This window comes from Danio rerio, chromosome 25 (assembly GCF_049306965.1).
Source record: "Danio rerio strain Tuebingen ecotype United States chromosome 25, GRCz12tu, whole genome shotgun sequence".
NCBI classification, from domain to species: domain Eukaryota; kingdom Metazoa; phylum Chordata; class Actinopteri; order Cypriniformes; family Danionidae; genus Danio; species Danio rerio.
Genome location: NC_133200.1, coordinates 6,175,029 through 6,195,000, shown reverse-complemented (window position 1 = coordinate 6,195,000; position 19,972 = coordinate 6,175,029). Strand labels below are relative to the sequence as shown.

Sequence of the window (19,972 nt, the reverse complement as noted above, 5' to 3'; positions counted from 1 at the left end):
GTGAATGCCCTCAGTGAGAGACTCAGCATCTGTGTTCAGTCCCTCATCTGTGTGGAGCAGATGTGCTGTCGACGCTCAGATACTGTTTAAACACTCACAATCACACACATCTGCCCATCAGAGCCGGAGACCAGCGGCGCTCAACAACATTAATCTGTCTCTCCACTTTAACATGTATGTTGGGCCAACAAGACGCCACTGAAGGCAAAACACAGGCAAAAAAAAAGCACTGTGGGTTCTATTAATAGTGTCTGACTTCACTTTTGAGCAATCCCATGCAAATGTCAAACTTCCAATGGAAAAAAGAAAGCTTTCACCAAATAGTGAAACCCTTTCTACATTGTTTTTTTTTTATTTTGATGTTGTTGGTTTGTATTTTACTGTAATTTAAACTGTTTTGTTTGATTTACCATAGTCACACAAGTGCTAGTTTCACATCTGTCACATCCATAAAACAGAGACGTCACATCCATGTTTTTTTTTGTTTTTACAGCAAAAATGTAAAAAAATATATAATAATAATAATCCAGAGAGCCTCTTACCATTTGCATTAGTATTATTTTAGTATTATTATTTTCAGTTGTCCATTTTAATACAGAGAATATAAAAAATATTACGTAACATGTGTATGCATAATATACACTAACCGGCCACTTTGGTGTAGGAAAAATCATGGATTGGGGTTACATTCAGTATGGGGGTGTGCGAGAGATCTGCAGAGTGAATGTAAACATCAACAGCCTGAAGTATCAAGGCATTTGTGCTGCCCATTACATTACAAACCACAGGAGAGGGCAAATTCTTCAGCAGGATAGCGCTCCTCATACTTCAGCCTCCACATCAAAGTTCTGGAAAGCAAAGACGATCAAGATGCTAAAGGATTGGCCAGCCCAGTCACCTGACATAAATGTTATTGAGCATGTCTGGGGTAAAATGGAGGAGGCATTGAAGATGAATTCAAAGGATCTTGATGAACTCTGGGAGTCCTGCAGGAATGCTTTCTTTGCCATTCCAGATGACTTTATTAATAAGTGATTTGAGTCATTGCAGAGATGTATGGATGCAGTCCTCCAAGCTCATAATGGAGTCAGACACAATATTAACTATAGACTTTTACAGGTAGCCTATGGTAGTTAATGGTTACCGGTTTCCAGTATTTTTTAAAATATCTTCTTTTGTGTTCAACAGAACAAAGAAACTGATTTGTGACAAGTAAAGGGCACGTACATGACAGCAGAGCTTTAATTTGTGAGTGAACTATCCCTTTAAAAATAAATAACTACCAATTTCATAGCGAAAGTTGTCTCAAAGTGGTGAGGCAGTGGCGCAGTAGGTAGTGCTGTCGCCTCACAGCAAGAAGGTCGCTGGTTCGAACCTCGGCTCTGTGGAGTTTGCCTTCGCGTGGGTTTCCTCCGGGTGCTCCGGTTTCCCCCACAGTCCAAAGATATGATACAGGTGAATTGGGTAGGTTAAATTGTCTGTAGTGTGTGAATAGTTGTTAAAGGGCGGTTTAGTGGCGCAGTAGGTAGTGCTGTTTTCTCACAGCAAGAAGGTCGCTGGTTCGAGCCTTGGCTGGGTCAGTTGCCATTTCATTGCAGAGTTTGCATGTTCTCCCCGCGTTTGTGTGAGTTTCCTCCGGGTGCTCCGGTTTCCCATACAGTCCAAAGACATGTGGTACATGTGTTGTGTGAATGAGTGTGTGTGGATGTTTCCCAGAGAATGGGTTGCAGCTGGAAGGGCATCCGCTGCGTAAAAATTTGCTGGATAAGTTGGCGGTTCATTCCGCTGTGGCGACCCCGGATTAATAAAGGGACTAAGCCGACAAAAAAATGAATGAAAGTTGTCTCAAAGTCAACACATTGTTTACATAAAACCAGTGTACATCATCTGCAGAAAGTTTCCTACAAAAAATAAAAGCCATGCATCATTCACCTCAATAACAAAATGCAATAAAACCGGTCCAGAAATCACCCTGATGACAGATGTGGATTCAGCGTGTGTGAAAGTGAAGTGTGTTTTCAGGCACAAGCTCTTCCAGATGGCCGACACACTCACAACACTTCATATGACGGAGCGAGTCTGTGAACCGCTCCGAAAGCAGGCTAAATCCCTGACATTTGAGAAAAAAAAAAAAAAAAAAACGCTTCAGTGGAAGAAGAGAGAAATGAAGCCAGTGAGAGAGAGAGAGAAACTGTCACAGTCTAATTCTGCACAATACTCTCACTGCTTCAGCCCAGATCTGAGGATAAACCAGCCTCCTCCACTGAAGCGCCCAAATTATTTTTAGTATTAAGAAGAAGAAGAGCAAAAAAAGGCAGAATGAGAGAGATGTGCAATTGCGTGGTGGGCCGCAGATTTGGCAGTGGTTACGGATTACCGCTTGCCTGTAAATCCCATCAGAATGGATTGAGGGAAAATGAGAGAAAGAGAGAGAGTAAATAAGAGCTCCTTCAGTTTACATAAGGAGAAACGCTGACCTTCAGAGGACAGTTTTAGAGGACGAGCGGCTCGCTTTCAGGCTCCAAAACATGTTTGACTTCATGTTGTGATCTCTGACTTCAGTGAAATTTGTCAAATAGTCTTCTGAAACTGTGTGATGTGAGATTACTGCACTTTTTATTTAATATTCTGGGGTCGCCACAGCGGAATGAACCACCAACTTATCCAGCACATTTTTACGCAGCGGATGTCCTTCCAGCCACAACCCATCTCTGGGAAAGACCCACACACACACTCTTTCACACTCACACTACGGACAATTTAGCTTACCCAATTCACCTGTACCGCATGTTTTTGGACTGTGGGGGAAACTGGAGCACCCGGAGGAAACCCACACAAACTTGGGGAGAACATACCAACTCCACACGGAAACTGCAACTAAGCCAGCCGAGGCTCGAACCAGCGACCTTCCTGCTGTGAGGCGACACTGCGCCACTGCGTCGCCCTTTAACTAATATATAATAATAAATTATTATCATTATTGGGTTGACGTCTCCGCTGGGTGTTAAAGGTGAGAAAGACAGCTGAATATCCTGAATATGTGTAAAATTCCCTCAAAAAAAAAAAAAAAGCGTTATAAAGCGTTTTATGGAGAGGTAATTTGATTTAAAAAAACAACAATATTATTGCATTAGAGCTTGGTTAAAACTTTATAACGCAAAAACAACATTACGCACACATATTAATACAGCTGTTTTGTGTCAGTTAAATCAGTTGACTGTTGAAATTAAAAAAAAATTACCCAACAAGTTCAGTTATTAAATAAATAACCCAATAAAGTTTAAAAACATCCCAACAAAGCACCAAATATTGAACCCAACTGGTTGAATTTTTATTTAACAACCCAATAAAGGTTAAAAATAACCCAACAAAGCACCAAAAATTATTAACTAAACCACTGGGTTAAATAAAGAACCAAATGTTTTTTAGTGTGCACCCTAACCTGCCTAATTAACTTAGTTAACCCAGGTGAAAAAAAAGTGCACTAAAATACACTTAAGTATACTTAGTACACTTTTCAGTAATGTACTAAAAGTGCTCTATTTTCGCACACTAATTTTGTACTTAATGTACTAAAAGATAGTATTAAGTATATGTTAAGATAAACTTAATACCACCTAAGTGCACTCAACTTTGCTGTTTTGAGACACCCTGAAATTGAACTAAAATGTGCTTTTAACACACTATATCTGTATTTACAAAAAATATATTTAGTTACAACTAGAAATACACTTGAACCCTAATTTTAAACATTTAAATATATTCATGACTAATTTAAAGTATAATAGTAATATATTAAAAGAATATACAAATTGTAAAAATAGTGTGCTAAATACTGTATTAAAAGTGCCTGATTTTCCCAAACTAATTTTGTATTTAATGTACTAAAAATTAGTATTAAGTGCATTTTAAGATAAACTTAAGTACATCTAAGTGTACTCAACTGTGCTATGATGAGACAAAATGAAGCTGATCTAAAATGTGCTTTTAATATATTAAACATTTATTTTTAATATTTTTAAAAATGTGTTGAAAAGATCTCTCTGTTAAACAAAAATAAACAGGGGGCTAATAATTCTGACTTCAACTGTACATCATTTTAATATGAAACACAGCAGCAAGTGAATCAGACTATTCCAAGTTAAAGTGCACCACGATCCAACTGATCCTTCAATTCCAGCTGTAACTTCTCCCGCAGAAGGACAGAAGACAGCAAAAACCGCTGTCGATCACACGCTCTCGTCTTGAGTAAGTGGCCCGAATGAGCTACAAAGTGGCCGCGCTCTCAGAGTCACAAACCCCATGTCCTGCACTCATTCAGCGCTAATCAAACGCTCTCCGGAGGATTTTACCGAGCTCAAACATTTCCACTACAGCTCGGGTCACAATCCGAGAGCGACATAACAGAGTTTCATGAGGTGTGAAGATCCGACTATATTTGATCACACACTGTGGCCCAGAAGGACTCGCAGTTGCTGTCTCACTCGTGTCTCTCAGCGGGACGCTTTACTCGCTGCTTTTTTTTTACCAGCACAATAAAGGTGCGCCTTTTCGCAAGATGTAAAATTAATCTCTGGTGTCCACAGAATGTGTCTGTGAAAGCTTAAGCTCAAAATATGCCACAGATCCTTTATTATAGCTTGTGAAAATCACCACTGTTTGGAGTGTGAAGAATAAAACACGATGGCTGCGTCCGAAACTCCATACTTCCATACTATATAGTACGCTAAAATCAGTATGCGAGCCGAGTAGTATGTCCGAATTCATAGGCTGCGTCCGAAACCGCCTACTACTCAGTAGGTACTGCATTTGAATTTAAACGTATTACTCGGCCGTTAGAAAAGTACGTTCTATACAGTATGAATGTGAAAAGTATGAATGGAATTCGGACGTACTACATCCTCCATTTTGTCATGGTCACGTGACCTACCTGCGTCAATTGCGTCGCTTTACTCCCATTCATGAATTCGCTCGTGGGGCATCATGGGATAGCGCAGCATGCATGGGATGCGCACTCCAGAATCTCGCCGGAAGTAGTAAGTCATCCGGGTACTTCTCGCATACTGATTTTCGAATTCTATTAATTCGGACATACTACTCGGCTCGCATACTGTTTTTAGCGTACTTTATAGTATGGAAGTATGTGGTTTTGGACACAGCCAAAGAATTCGAAAATCAGTATGCGAGAAGTACCCGGATGACTTACTACTTCCGGCGAGATTCTGGAGTGCGCATCCCATGCATGCTCAACTCAACTCAACTCACTTTATTTCTATAGCACTTTCACAAACCACAATGATTACCAAAGTGCTGTACATAAAACGCATGTAAATATACTTAAAACCGAAATACATAAACTCACATCACATGATTAAAAGCTAAAGAAAATAAGTGTGTTTTCAGTGACCTCTGAAAAGACTCAAAAGTTTGAGCTGTTCTTAAAGAGAGTGGAAGATTGTTCCAAAGTCTCGGAGCTGCTACCGAGAAAGCTCTATCACCTCGACATTTTAAGCGTGATCTAGGAACTCGCAAATAGAGACGATCCATAGAGCTAAGTGATCTCACAGGTTGGTGCATAATAATTAGCTCAGAAATATACTCAGGGGCCATCCAGACTTCCAGCGCAGGTATAGAAGAGATTAACATTGCCTCTCCTTAACTATTTCAGTTTCATTAAACGTCCAGCCCGCTTCCCACGCTTTCTTCATCGTTTACTTGAAAGGCATAAACAACCAAGTAGATAACATACTCCCGTCAGTTTGGTTAGCACGGCTGAGTGAAAGCTCCAGCTGACTTGATTGCGGCTCATCCAATTCGTCACTTCAGAATGGATGTTTAAAAGAGTTAGGCAGTACAGAGGAAACTGGACACACATTAAAACAAGAAATAAAAAAAAATTAAACTAACAGTAAAACAGATAAAAAAAGACCAATCACGACGAGCAGCCGCCATCTTTTTTTTTTTTTTTTTTAAAGATTTATTTTTGGCCTTTTTGCCTTAATATTTAGATAGGACAGTATTGAGACAGGAAGCGAAGTGGGAGAGAGAGAGAGAGGGGGTAGGGTAGGGAAATGTCGTCGAGCCGGGATTCGAACTCGCAACGCCCTGACGTGCTATTGCACCACAAGTCGGTGTGCTAACCACTAGGCTATTGCGCCGACAAGCAGCCACCACCTTGACACGTCACGTCACATGCTGCACTATCCCGTGATGTCCCGCGAGAGAATTCATGAATGGGAGTAAAGCGACGCAACTGACGCAGGTAGATCACATGACCATGACAAAATGGCGGATGTAGTACGTCCGAATTCCATTCATACTTTTCACATTCATACTGTATGGAACGTACTTTTCTAACGGCCGAGTACTACGTTTAAATTCAAATGCAGTACCTACTGAGTAGTACGCAGTTTCGGATGCAGCCTCAGTCTCTTTAAATGCAAATGAGCTGCTGCTTTCCAGAAGGGGGCAGAGATCTATTCTGACACTCCAGAAACAACAAAACAAGCAAATCTCTTGCAGACAGAATGTCAGAAATGAGCAGTAAAGACTGACATGTTCACAAATGGGGCAGCACTGTGGTTCAGTGGTTAGCACCGTTGCCTCACAGCAAGAACGTTGCAGGTTCGTTTATTTATAATAATGTAATATATTCAATTCATCTATAGCGCATGTCTTTGGACTGTGTGGAAAAACAGCACCTGGAGGAAACCCACACAAACCCAGGGAGAACATGCAAACTCCTCACAGAAATGCCAATTGGCCCAGCTGGAACTCGAACCAGCAATATTCTTGCTGTGAGGCTACAATGCTAACCACTGAACCACTGTGCTGCCCTTTAGCCATAATAATCATAAATCATGCACTTTCAGAAAGGCATCTGAAAACAATCTCCAAATATGAAGCGACAAACTAGTTCTGTCTATAAGGAAACACTCCTATGAGCCCAGAAGCTGTGAAGCAAACTGAAGCGAACCCGGCTGACAAACAACCAACAAACTTTCTGTGATGGCTGTGCAGGCTTGACTTTTTTTTTGCAACAGATGAAGACGGCATCAGTTTTTCTTTGTTATTTGGCCCTGAAAATCCGTCTTTTAAGCGCAATTTGATGCGAACAAACCTTGTTTATTCCGAATCAATGAGCCATCCAGACATTCCTGTCATCTGTTTAATAATCTGTGTGCAGAAGATCAGAAGAAAAATTTGCTCAAACGCTCACAGCTGTCTGTTCCTGCAAAAAGAGCCCGTTTCGACAACATCATCCAGCTAGCGGAGAGTTGGTTTCATTAAAAATGAGTCTGATGGCACTCTTGCTGAAGAAATTTACAAGCCAAGTAAGCATGTCTGAATGAACAGCATTCGAAAAACAGTAGTACTCAGCAAGATGCTGTAATGTGTATTGAATGTAATTTAATGTAGTGTGCATTTATACAGCACATTCATTGTGTATGGCCATTCACCCAATGCGCTTCACAATCATAAGTGGGTGTCCCTCCACACCACCACCAATGTGCAGCATCCACTTGGATAATGCGATGACAGCCACAGGACAACGGCGCCAGTGCGCTCACCACAGACCATCTATACAGTAGGTGGAGTGGAGAGACGGTGATAGAGCCAATTCGGCGGATGGGGATGATTAGGAGGCCATGATGGGTAAGGGCAGAATGAGAAAAATTTGGCCAGGACACTGGGGTTACACCCCTACTCTTTACGAAAAGTGTAATGGAATTTGTAATGACCACAGACAGTCAAGACCTCAGTTTAACGTATCATCCGAAAGATGGCGCTCACTGATAGTGTCCCTTTTACTATACTGGGGCGCAAGGATCCACACACGCTCTGTAAAACATCAATTGGAAGATATTTAAAAGAGAAAAAAATAATTTGAAGGGGGGCTAATTATTCTGCCTTCAACTGTATATATATATATATATATATATATATATATATATATATATATATATATATATATATATATATATATATATATATATATATATATATATATATATTGACAAGTAAACTCTTAACAAGACCTTAGCAATGATGGAGAGCAAATAAACAAGCTGTTTTGAATACTTTGCAGCATCTTAACAATTATAGAGAGCTAAATAAGCTTTCAGCTACCCAGAAACCATTAAACAACCACATAGAATACCTAGCAACTATTTACACTACCTGACAAAAGTCTTGTCGCCTGTCCAAGTTTTACAAATCAAAAATAATAACTTGACTTCTAGCTGATCATTTGGTATCAGAAATGCCTTATATGAAAGGCCTCTAGATTACGCTTATTTTACTAAAATAAAATATGATCATGCCTTGATTTTTAATTCTTTAATTAGGACAGTAAGGTCTGACTTTGCTTAGACAAAAGTCTTGTATAGAATATAAAGTCATAGTGGAAAAAGAATTAATATTGTGTATGACTCATTGGAGGACTGCATCCATACATCTCTGCAATGACTCAAATCACTTATTAATAAAGTCATCTGGAATGGCAAAGAAAGCGTTCTTGCAGGACTCCCAAAGTTCATCAAGATTCTTTGGATTCAACTTCAATGCCTCCTCCTCCATCTTACCCCAGACATGCTCAATAATGTTCATGTCTGGTAACTGGTCTGGCCAATCCTGGAGCACTTTGACCTTCTTTGCTTTCCGGAGCTTTGATGTGAAGGCTGAAGTATGAGCAGGAGCCCTATCCTGCTGAAGAATTTGCCCTCTTCTGTGGTTTGTAATGTAATGGGCAGCACAAATGCCTTGATACTTCAGGCTGTTGATGTTTACATTCACTCTGCAGATCTCTCACACGCCCCCATACTGAATGTACCCCAAACCATGATTTTTCTTTCACCAAACTTGACTGATTTCTGTGAGAATCTTGGGTCCATGCGAGTTCCAGTAAGTCTTCTGCAGTAATTTTGATGATTTTGATGCAGTTCAAGAGAGGATAAATCTGAAAAATCGACCTTCTGTAATGACCTTTTGTAATGACCACAGACAGTCAGGGCCACGGTTTAACGTATCATCTGAAAGACAGCGCTCACTGATTGTGTCCCTTTTACTATACTGGGGCGCAAGGATCCACACACGCTCTGTAAAACATCAATTGGAAAATATTTAAAAGAGAAAAAAATAATTTGAAGGGGGGCTAATTATTCTGCCTTCAACTGTGTATATATATATATATATATATATATATTGACAAGTAAACTCTTAACAAGACCTTAGCAATGATGGAGAGCAAATAAACAAACTGTTTTGAATACTTTGCAACATCTTGGCCCTGACTGTCTGTGGTCATTACAAAAGGTCATTACAGAAGGTCGATTTTTCAAAATCTGAAAAATCGACCTTCTGCCACTTTTTCAAATGATCAACTAGTAGTTAAGTTATTATTTGTTGCTCTTACAACTGGGACTGACGACATGACTTTTGTCAGGTAGTGTAGTAGACTCTAGCAGCACACAAACAAACACACAGAGTACAACAAAATCTATCCAGTGCTCTTTAAACTTTCTAAAAGCTTTAAACAAGACTTTGTCAAGCCAATAACAGGCACACACGTTCCTTGTAAATCCTGTTGTCTTTCATTTTAGCAAAACATCATAACATAGAGTTTCCACCTGCACACTGCATCCTGTTGGCTTAAAACTTCAAATTTAAAGGGCAATTTTAGATCAATTCCCTGCAGAAGTGCAAATTGAAGAGCTAAATGATCAATTTGAAATGCTAATAGCATTAGCGATTATCACAATAAGGATGAACAACAGTGACATTGACGCTAGGCTTAGCAGGAACAGCTAAAAACGAACCAAAAGCTCCCCCAAAAAGTAGAGAGTACAAGAACGTCCTCTGTATATTTAAAACATCACATGGAGATGCTAAAAGCATGCTAATGCTAAACCTCAACGGGCCTGAACTTGAGAAAAACAAGACGGGAGGAGGATGATCTGACGAGAGGGAAGGAGAAACAAGGACAGGATGAATGAGACGGAGCAGGTCTGGATGCTGCTGGTCTTTTGCAGAAGAGGAAAAATCAATCGCTGATACCTGCACTGACCAAACATATCGATGGCTGACAAGATTAGCAGGGATCAAGCTAACCTGTTTGTGTGTGTGCGCGCGCTAGCAGCTCTGCGCATTCAATCAGAAGCAGAGCAGACCTCCGGCCAAAGATAATCATTTACCATTTTTAAAACAAACGCTGCTAATTAAGCGGCTCTTTAGTTCGGCATGAATACGGACAGAGGACAGCGAGTCTTGTTCAAATTAGTAAACGCAGCTAATCAACAACAGAAAAGCCGTCCTGTTTATCCTCGTCTGCACTTTCTGGTGTGTTAAAGAAAATGCTTTAAACCTGGGGTTTGTCAGGTCACTTATAGCTGAGGTGACTTTATCAATTGACTCTATGCACAGCTAGTGTGTTTCAACCAATGATAAGCTTCTGCTGAAAGGTGTATGAGACTATTCAATTTCATACAGTTTCTTTTACAGCAGTGGTCATCAATCTCGGTCCTGGAGGGCCGGTGTCCCTGCAGGATTTAGCTCCAACTTGCCTCAACACACCTGCCTGGATGTTTCAAGTATACCTAGTGAGACCTTGATTAGCTTGTCCAGGTGTGTTTGATTAGGGTTGGAGCTAAAATCTGCAGGACACCGGCCCTCCAGGAACAACTTTGGTGACCCCTGTTTTACAGCATCGATGTTGTGATGTGATTAAAATACATTCAGTTAATGTTTTGGTTATGGATTATCTGTATTTTGGTCAAATATTTGATGATTTTAATCAACTGGAAACAATCATTTCCCCCTTCTTTTAAACAGAGGGGCAATTATGTGTTGCATTTCCTTATTTTGAAAAAAATAAGACTCAATTTAGATGGTTCTGGGTTCAAGTTCATTGCCATGTGGTGTCCTTTCATAAATTACCTACAAAGCCAAATGTAATTATAAGTGGAAAAATGATGCCTTGAGTTGTCAGGTTTTGCTAGTATTGTACTGATGTTGTCTTCATTTTTTTTGTCTTTGTTTATATGTATACAGTGTGTGTGTGTGTGGCATCAGTAGCAGCAGGTTAGAGCAGAAACTCCATTGAAAATACTGGGGTAATTTCCATATTTTAAAGACATGGCAGGGGAAATGGAATTTAGTGCAGTGCTTCTTGTCTGATCTGAGACCCACTTTATATAATATATATATATATATATATATATATATATATATATATATATATATATATATATATATATATATATATATATATATATAAATAAGGCAGTGAACATCACAGATTTTTAAGGAAGTCATGTCTGTAAACAATTCTTCTTCGTTCACTTGTTTTAATTATGGTTGGCAACACAACGTGTCGTCTCTCTGCCATCTGAACACTGTAACAAGTAAAAGGTCGTCGAAGCTATCATTCATATTAATGAAGTTGCACCTTATACACAATAGAGCCTGCAAGTTTTTCTCTTGAATTAATGCTGAAAGCTCAAAAGACGTCACGTTGTACTCGGCAGTACAGATGGCCAGTCTCCACGCTGGAATACACGCAAGGATCCAATCGCAGTGACGTCGCTACAAAATTTATTTTTAAGTTGAAAGAACAAATTTGCTCAAAATAACACAAAAACAGCCTTTTTTTTTGTTTTTGTACTTTTTTTGTGAAATATTTGTTTCCTAATCAGTGTTGGGAAAAAGTAATATATTACAACCTCTAGTCACTTAAAAAAAAAAAAGTAACTAAATGTGTTTAAGGACGCAATGTGAATATATATGTGCTATATTATTTTATTGTAATTTGCAGTTTTTACTTTTTTTGAAGAGATAAGGTAGATGTAAAATTGTAATATATTACTTTTTATCCAACACTGGTCCTAATAGTGTTTATAGCAGTGTGGGACACATATATGACTATCAACATCCCAAAAAACCTGTTTTGGTGTTTCGTGATCCTTTAAAGTGAAGTTTATTTATAAACTAATTTCGAGAAGATCACGTGCTTATGATAGCTAGCGGCTAGATCTGCATTATCCAATTCACAATGCTCCAATCAGACGACTTCTAAACTACTAAAAAATACCCTGGGTTTCATTCCACTGCTCTCTTCGTTTTGAAGAATCCCCCCTTCCACCCCTACTCCTCCTCCTTCCTAGATGGGTGACACGGTGGCCCAGTGCATAGCACTGCTGCCTCACAGCAAGAACATCTCTGGTTCCGGGCTTTACCAAACCAGCAGACATTTCTGTGTGGAGTTTGCACTCTCCCCGTGCTCACGTTGGTTTCCCCCGGGTTCCCGGTTTCCTCCCACCGTCCAAAAACATGCAAATTAAGTTAATTGACTAATCCAATTTGGCACCATAGACATGCTCCTAGTATATAGTTGTCTTCAAGAGCAATCACTTACTGTTCATTGGTTACTACAGCAGGGGAGTTCTCGAGATCTACCTGAGCTCAAACTCCCCTCTCGTCTTGCAACGGGAGGGAGCCCCGGGCTCAAAGATCTCATGAGCTCAGGGCTCTCTCCCGGGACAGCATGCCAAACAAGCTTTATAATCAATCATCAGCTAAGTGTGACCTTTTGAAACGTGTTGATTTTGTAATGGAGCGACAGTTCACTGGAATTAATTGGGCTGACTGACTGAATACTAAAAGTCTATGTGTATATACCACATTGGGATGTGAAAATACTCTTTTCAAATCGTTCAGTAATCTTCAAATCAAATGCAAAAATGTGTTGCAATCTTCAATCCAACCTCCAGACAAACAAGCTTTTTTCTTGAAGACCTGACAGAGAGAAAGTCGGTCCAGACAGGTGCGTCACCTTGAGCCTCAGAACACCGAGAAAACCTCGCAAGACATCTCAAGTATTTCGTCAAAGCTGTGCTCGAGGCTTCAGGACTGTACCTGGAAAACAGCTGCAGTAGCCTAACCGGAATCTACAACCCGAATCCAAGATTATCAGATATTAAAAACAACACGAAGCGTTCCTCATTTCCTCTGCGAGACCCCGGGAGTTCATCCTGTGACCCCGGCGAAGCGGTCGAGCAGCACACGCGATCAATAAACTAAATCCCTGTGGACATCTGTTTGGACAGGTGCGCTGATTAAGAGGGGCACGTCGATGGGCATCTCCGATACAACGCCGGCATCACGGGGACACAAGCCAGATGGTCCACAATAAAGCAATAAGCCACCTGAGGCTGAGCAGAGCTGAACCACTGCGAGCTGAAGCTGCCATCGGCTTTTCTTCTACCTCATGATGTACAGTGGAAGTCAAAATTATTAGCCCTGCTGTGAAACTTTAATTCTTCTACAAATATTTCCCAAGAGTAGCTTAATGGCACCTTTTTAAACATTATAGCTTTAATATAACTAGTTCTTCTTTTATCATAATGTGCTTAATGTTTTGCAAGATACTCACGTTCAACTAAAAGAGGTCCTGTTATGTCCCTTTTTATAAGATGTAAATCATGTCTCTGATGTCCCTAGAGAGAGTGTGTGTGAAGTTTCAGCTCAAAATACCACACAAGTGAAGTTTCACAAACTAATTTCGAGAGGAGCACGTGATATGATTGACTGCAGCTGGCCACTCATCTACACGCATTAGCTAGCCAATCAGATTGATCCAAACTCACTATAAGTAGCCTAGTTAGAACTACTCCCTTATCTTTGTTTTTCCGAAGAAACCCCCCATCCACCAATTCTCCTTTACCAGGGGGTGCTCTCGAGGACCACCTGATCTCATACTCCCCTCACATGCTCTATGGACCAGGCGGGAGCCCTGGGCTCAACTATCTCCGAGCTCAGGGTTCTCTCCCGGGACAGCATGCCAAACCTGCTAACTTGCTAAAAGTTGTCAAACAATATCTAAGTGTGAACTCTTTAAATATCGTTTTATAACTAGGGATGCACAATATATCATCGGTCATACCGTTATCGGCCGATAAATGCTATTTTTAAGATTATTGTTATTGGTCCAATGTCTAAATTAGTCTGATATCTTTAAGCCGATAAATTAAAACACTATAATGGAGATCTCCTCACATTGTTTATTCCTTCAAAGTCCGTCCTTTCTTCATGTGGTATCGCTGTGCGTTAATAACTCAGTAAGTAACCATCTTCCTAATCATTGTAGATATGTTTGATTGAGTGTCATTGTGTATTTTGCTTTAAATCGCCTCAGAAAAAAAAATTACATGTGTAAACATAACAGCATCGATGCACACGTGCTAAACAACTCGTTGGGTTGTTTGTAATCTAATATGATTATTTGTTATTATCAACGCGTTGACTACCATGTGTTGTTGATGTAAGATTGTATTTAGTTTGATCAAAATTTTCATATTGTGGTGCGCCGATCACTAAATCCAGCATAGGGGTTCTCAACTCGCCGCCACAGTCTGTCTTTATATTATGCTCTGTGTTTGTCTGTTAAGTCTGTAAAGTCAGATGACTGTAAAGGTTCCAAGGGCAAATCTGCTCCCGGAGTTGAGTGAAACTCACAGCAGTTTATCATAATCTTTTCATTGACCATTTTTCTCGCAACTGACAGCAAGAACGAACACAGAAGCGTTGTCAGATCGACAAGAAGCAGCTACATGAGTTCAAAATAATCTAAAACGCCAAATAGGATGAATCAATGCCGCATTTTCTAAAGTAATATAATCTGTATCTAGCTTTTCGCTTGAACGGTGACTGTCAAAACACCTTTAAAAAAAAGGCTTTTTCAGACATTACATATTTGTGCATGTGTACATTACTGTAACATGTTTTAGTTGTTAGAGCTTTCATTTTTTTATTTTCAACTTGCTTGTTAATTAAATCCCATTTTGTTATTTAACCTATTATTTAAGTTGCATGTAAATTTGCTATGAAGAAAAAGGAAATAATTTTTTGCATGCTGATTTATGTGAAATCGTGAATAGGTCTATAATATCACCTTGCAATTTTGAAATTTTAGCGTTTTTGCTTTGAGTATAGACTATTCAGTTCATAAGAGCAGTTCAATCTTTTATAAAGTTTGCTGTAAAAAAAAATAACATTTTAAACTATTTATAATTATCGGCCTATACATATCGACATACATATCGACTAGTTATCGATATCGGCCAAAAAATCCATATCGGTGCATCACTATTTATAACTCTTTGAAGCCTCTTTCGGGTTTTAACCCTAATTGTGCCATTTTGGTGACTGTTGCTTTAAAATTAAAATGAGATTTGTCAACGGAGGGCGGAGCTACAAAAGCCTGTGTGTCAGCATAGTGGCCAATTCAAAAACAAGACTAACGTTCTATGCTAATGAGGGAGAGATGGTCACAAATGGGCGGGGCTTTCCCGGCGCTGATGACACGTACAACGGGAGAATGTGTTTCTGTATTTCAAGTGTGTTTATAAACAATTAAATTAATTAATTTTTACCATTAGTAGCTGGTTATATTCACAGACCGTTGCCACACAACTGTGTTTAAACCCCTTATAAAAGTAGTTTATAAATAGGTCCCCTTTTAAGTAGGAATTGAAGACTTAATAAAGTTAGCAGGGCAAGTTAGGGTAATTAGGCAAGTTATTGGATTGGATAACAGCAGTTTATTCTGTAGACCATCAAAAAAAAAAAAAAAAAAAAAATTAATATATATATATATTCTCTAGATGAAAAAAATATTATAGGAAATACTGTGAAAATTTCCTTCAGTGGGAATTTTTTGGAAAAAGAATTAAAAAAAATCACAGAAGAAATAATAGTTTTGGCTATTTCTGAGTGTGTTTGTTAGAAAAGGATTATTGTGGTGTTGTGGTTTGCTATTGGTGGACGTCATGTGACTGACAGACTGCCCCGCCCTTTTGACAGTAAACACCAATCAAGGAATAGATGATGGGAGAGAGAAGGGGAAGTTATTTTGATCATTTAAAAGTTGAGAGTTTACCTGCAGGCTGTTTGTGGTGTTGTGAAGGGTTGAAGGAACTTGGCGCATTAATATACAGTTCAGATGGAGTCCAGCTTGTGTTCCCTTCTGGTCCTGTTCTCTGGATATCTGTTGTTCAAAAAGACAGAGAAGTATATTAGGTGTATGCAGCAACAGACAGGTCATTGATCATGATTATTTTGTTGAAATGTTGATAATATACAATTGTTTCATGAACACGCTGGCACTTTTTACATGAAAACATCATAAATACTTGCCCTTTTGAGTCAATCAGATAAAAAATGGTATGGTCTGACTATCAAAAAATAAAGTGAATATGGAGTGGCTCAAGGATCAGTTTTAGGCTCTTTGCTATTCTTCACAATACACTTTTTTATCTCAGAAATATGGCTAAGCTAAGAAACATGCTATCTATCTCAGATGCAGAAAAGCTGGTTCATTCTTTTATGACCTATAGACTGGATTACTCTAATGCTCTTTTCGCTGCTTGTAATGCATCCGCTATTCCCAACCAAACGATTCTTATGAGCACAATCTTTACACTAAATCAAAAACATACAGCACAGTACATATTGCTTGCAAACCCAATTATTCCCAAACAGAAGGTTCTGGAGCTGGTTCTTCTTTAGTGAATCAAACACATGCATTGCAATCTGTGTTACCAGATGATTCACAAAGAAAGATTCATATGATCAAGTTTCTTTATTCGTTAACAGTTTATAGCGTCAGGCCAGTGAATATGGAGTGACTCAAGGATCAATTTTAGGTTCTTTGCTATTCACAATATACTAACTTTCATCTAAGAAATATGGCTAAACTAAGGAACATGCTATTTATCTCTGATGCAGAAACGATCATGCTTTTATGACCTCTATACTGGACTACTATATTCCTCTTTTCGGGGGATGTAATGCATCTGTTAATAATTAACTTCAGCTAAAGCAAAATGCAGCTGCCAGGATTTTTACCAGGTCAAGAAAATACAATCATATCACCCCAATTTTATCGTCCTTACACTGTCTGCTAGAATGTACTGTATAACTGCATGTTATATACTGACTGCCTTATACACAACTCCCTAACTTTTCCGACTTTGACTGTAAACCTTTGTAAAGCTGCCTTGAAATGGTATTTATGATGAAAAGCGGGATACAATTCAACTTGAATTTAACAGAATTTAATTTATCTTCATAGCAAATAAAAAAAACAGTGTAAACCAAATGATTTCCAATCTTATGACTCTCATCAAAAACTTTTTCTTCAAAAACATTTCCAAACAAATGACTCTTGTGAGCTATTTGTTTTCAGGGAATCAAAAACATACAGTGCTACAAATGTAACCAAATGATTCCAGAATAAACAATTCTTATTTATTTATTTTTATTAAATCAAAATGTACAGTACATACTATGTGCAAACTCAAAGGATTCCCAAACAAAATACTCTACTCAGCTGGTTCTTTATAGTGAATCAAATGCATGCATTGCAATCTGTGTAACCAAATGATTCACAAAGAAATGATTCATATGATTCAGTTACTTTATTCATTACCAGTTTCAAAAGTCAGGTCGATGAACATGGAGTGCCTTAAGGATGAGTTTAAGGCCCTTTGCTATTCCTCACAGTATATAATATACAAAAAGAAACATACGATCTGTGTTGTAAGTGGGTTCATGCCTTTATGACCTCTAGACTGGATTACAGTAATGCTCTTTTCGATGGTTGTAATGTATCCGCAATTAATAAACTTCAGTGAGTGCAAAATGCAGATGCTAGGGTTCTTACCAAGTCAAGTAAATACAATCACATCACCCAAATATTATCTTTCTTACACTGGCTCATATTGAATCGAACTTATCTTTATAGTAGATAAAAAAACAGCATAGACCAAATGATTCCAGATCAAATGACTCTCATCAAAAACATTCCCAAACAAATGACTCGTATAAGCTTTGTTTCAGTGAATCAAAGACATGCAACAAAACAAGTATAACAAAAAGATCTGCAAGCAAATGACTCTTATGATCCGATTCTCTTCAGTGAATCAAAACAGATTGCACTGCTTTCTGAACAAATTCCTTTTTTGGGCGATTGTCTGAAGCCCCTAAAATGATTCACAGATGCCATTACTCTCTTAAATTGTCAAGACTTATATAAACCAATTCTTGTTACTTAATCAAGCACAGTTTAACAATCCAGATCAAATGATTCCCAAACAAATGACTCTTTTGAACATATTTTGTCATTGCTGAAACAAACAGCACAAATAGAGATGACCGAGTGATTCAATTGACTCCTGATCAAAAGACTCATATGAACCAATTCCAGTTAGTTAAGCACATTATAACAATCCAGTCCAAATTATTCCCAAACAAATGACTATTTTGAACATATTTACTCTTTTAGTCGTTGCTAAAACAAACAAAATTACAAACAAATACACCAGATGATTCACAGATGCCATTACTCTCTTAAAGTATCAATTATATGTTTCTCCCTGTTTAGTGAGAACTATGACAACACACTATATGCATATATATGTCAACTATAAGCAGAATCTAAGACTCCATCTGAGACTCTTTCACAGCCCAGACTGAAGGAACAGGAAGTTGGTATGCACTGAATCTGGTGGCAGGCCAAAGCTCCAGATAGCAGCGGCGCGAGGAAAACGCTCCCATGGCAACAAGACGAGATTGGTTTGCTTAGCCCGGGTCCGGTCCGCTCGCACCCTAATGTAAAGAGACAACATGCTGGAATTAATCAAAGTGTCAGAGACGAGCGAAAAGTCAGGAGAATTTAATTTGAAGACAAAAGAAATGAAAGCCATTTCTTTTTCCCCCTCCTCCTTCCTTCAACACACATACACACACACACATATCCCCGAATCTCCAGGGCTCCGAGGACACGACTCACGAATGCTTTCCATCTGGAGGTACAGCAGACGGCAACACGCAGACATTTCTCATCGCAGAGACAACGGTTTCATAGCAGAGAATGTGGGTGACGGTGAGAGAGTGACAGAGCGACAGAAACACTAAAGGCGTCTTTTTGCTGGATGTCGACTTTCAGCTGCACGTCAGACTTGATGGACAAAATCCTTCAAAACTTTAAAACAATCCAGTTTTTAGAAGACAAAACGCCAGCTGCCGTATAAATATGCTTTATGAAGGGCATGAGTAAATTATGACATCAAAAACACATAAAAAAACATGCTAATTGATTTTATGTCGATTGTAACTACCTTGATGTCAAAATGACATCAAATTGACATCTAACATTGGCGCAAAAGAATGCTAATTGATGTGGTGTTAATTGACTAGTTTGATAACCAAACCACATCAAATTGTCATCTAATGTTGGTGTCAAAAAAATTACAAAATGCAAATTGATTTGATGTCAACTGACTACCTTAATGTCAAAACATCATCAACTTGACATCTACAGTAACATTGGCGTCAAAACTGCTAATCGATTTAAAAACTTCAAATCAACTTCAAATTGACATCTAACATTGGCGTCAAAAAAACTGTCAAAAATGTTAATCGGTTTGATGTTAATAGACTAATTCGATAATCAAATCACATCAAACTGTCATCTAACATTGGCGTCAAAAAAGTCAAAACTGCTAATCGAATTGATGTCAGTTGACTACCCTGATGTCAAAACAACATCAAATTGACAACTACAATAACATTGGCGTCAAAACTGCTAATCGATTTAAAAACGTCAAATCAACTTCAAATTGACATCTAACATTGGCGTAAAAAAAAAAAAAAACTATCAAAAATGTTAATCGGTTTGATGTTAATTGACTAATTCGATAACCAAACCACATCAAACTGTCATCTAAAATTGGTGTCAAAAAAATTACAAAATGCAAATTGATTTGATGTGAACTGATTACCTTGATGTTAAAATGACATCAAATTGATATCTAACATTGGCGTCAAAAAGATGAAAAAAGCTAATGAATTTTAAATGTTAATTGACTACTTTGATTTTAAAACGACATCAAATTGCCATCAAGTATTGGCGTCA

General features: G+C 38.6%; 1 protein-coding gene across 2 annotated transcripts in view; it reads right to left on the bottom strand.

Moving 5' to 3' along the window:
* plxnb2b (plexin b2b) overlaps positions 1-19,972 on the bottom strand; it is a 325,846-nt gene that overhangs the window by 152,878 nt on the left and 152,996 nt on the right. For both annotated transcript variants that reach the window (NM_001423669.1, NM_001197316.2), the window contains 1 exon segment: positions 15,935-16,042. The gene's annotated coding sequence lies outside the window, so the exon portion shown is untranslated.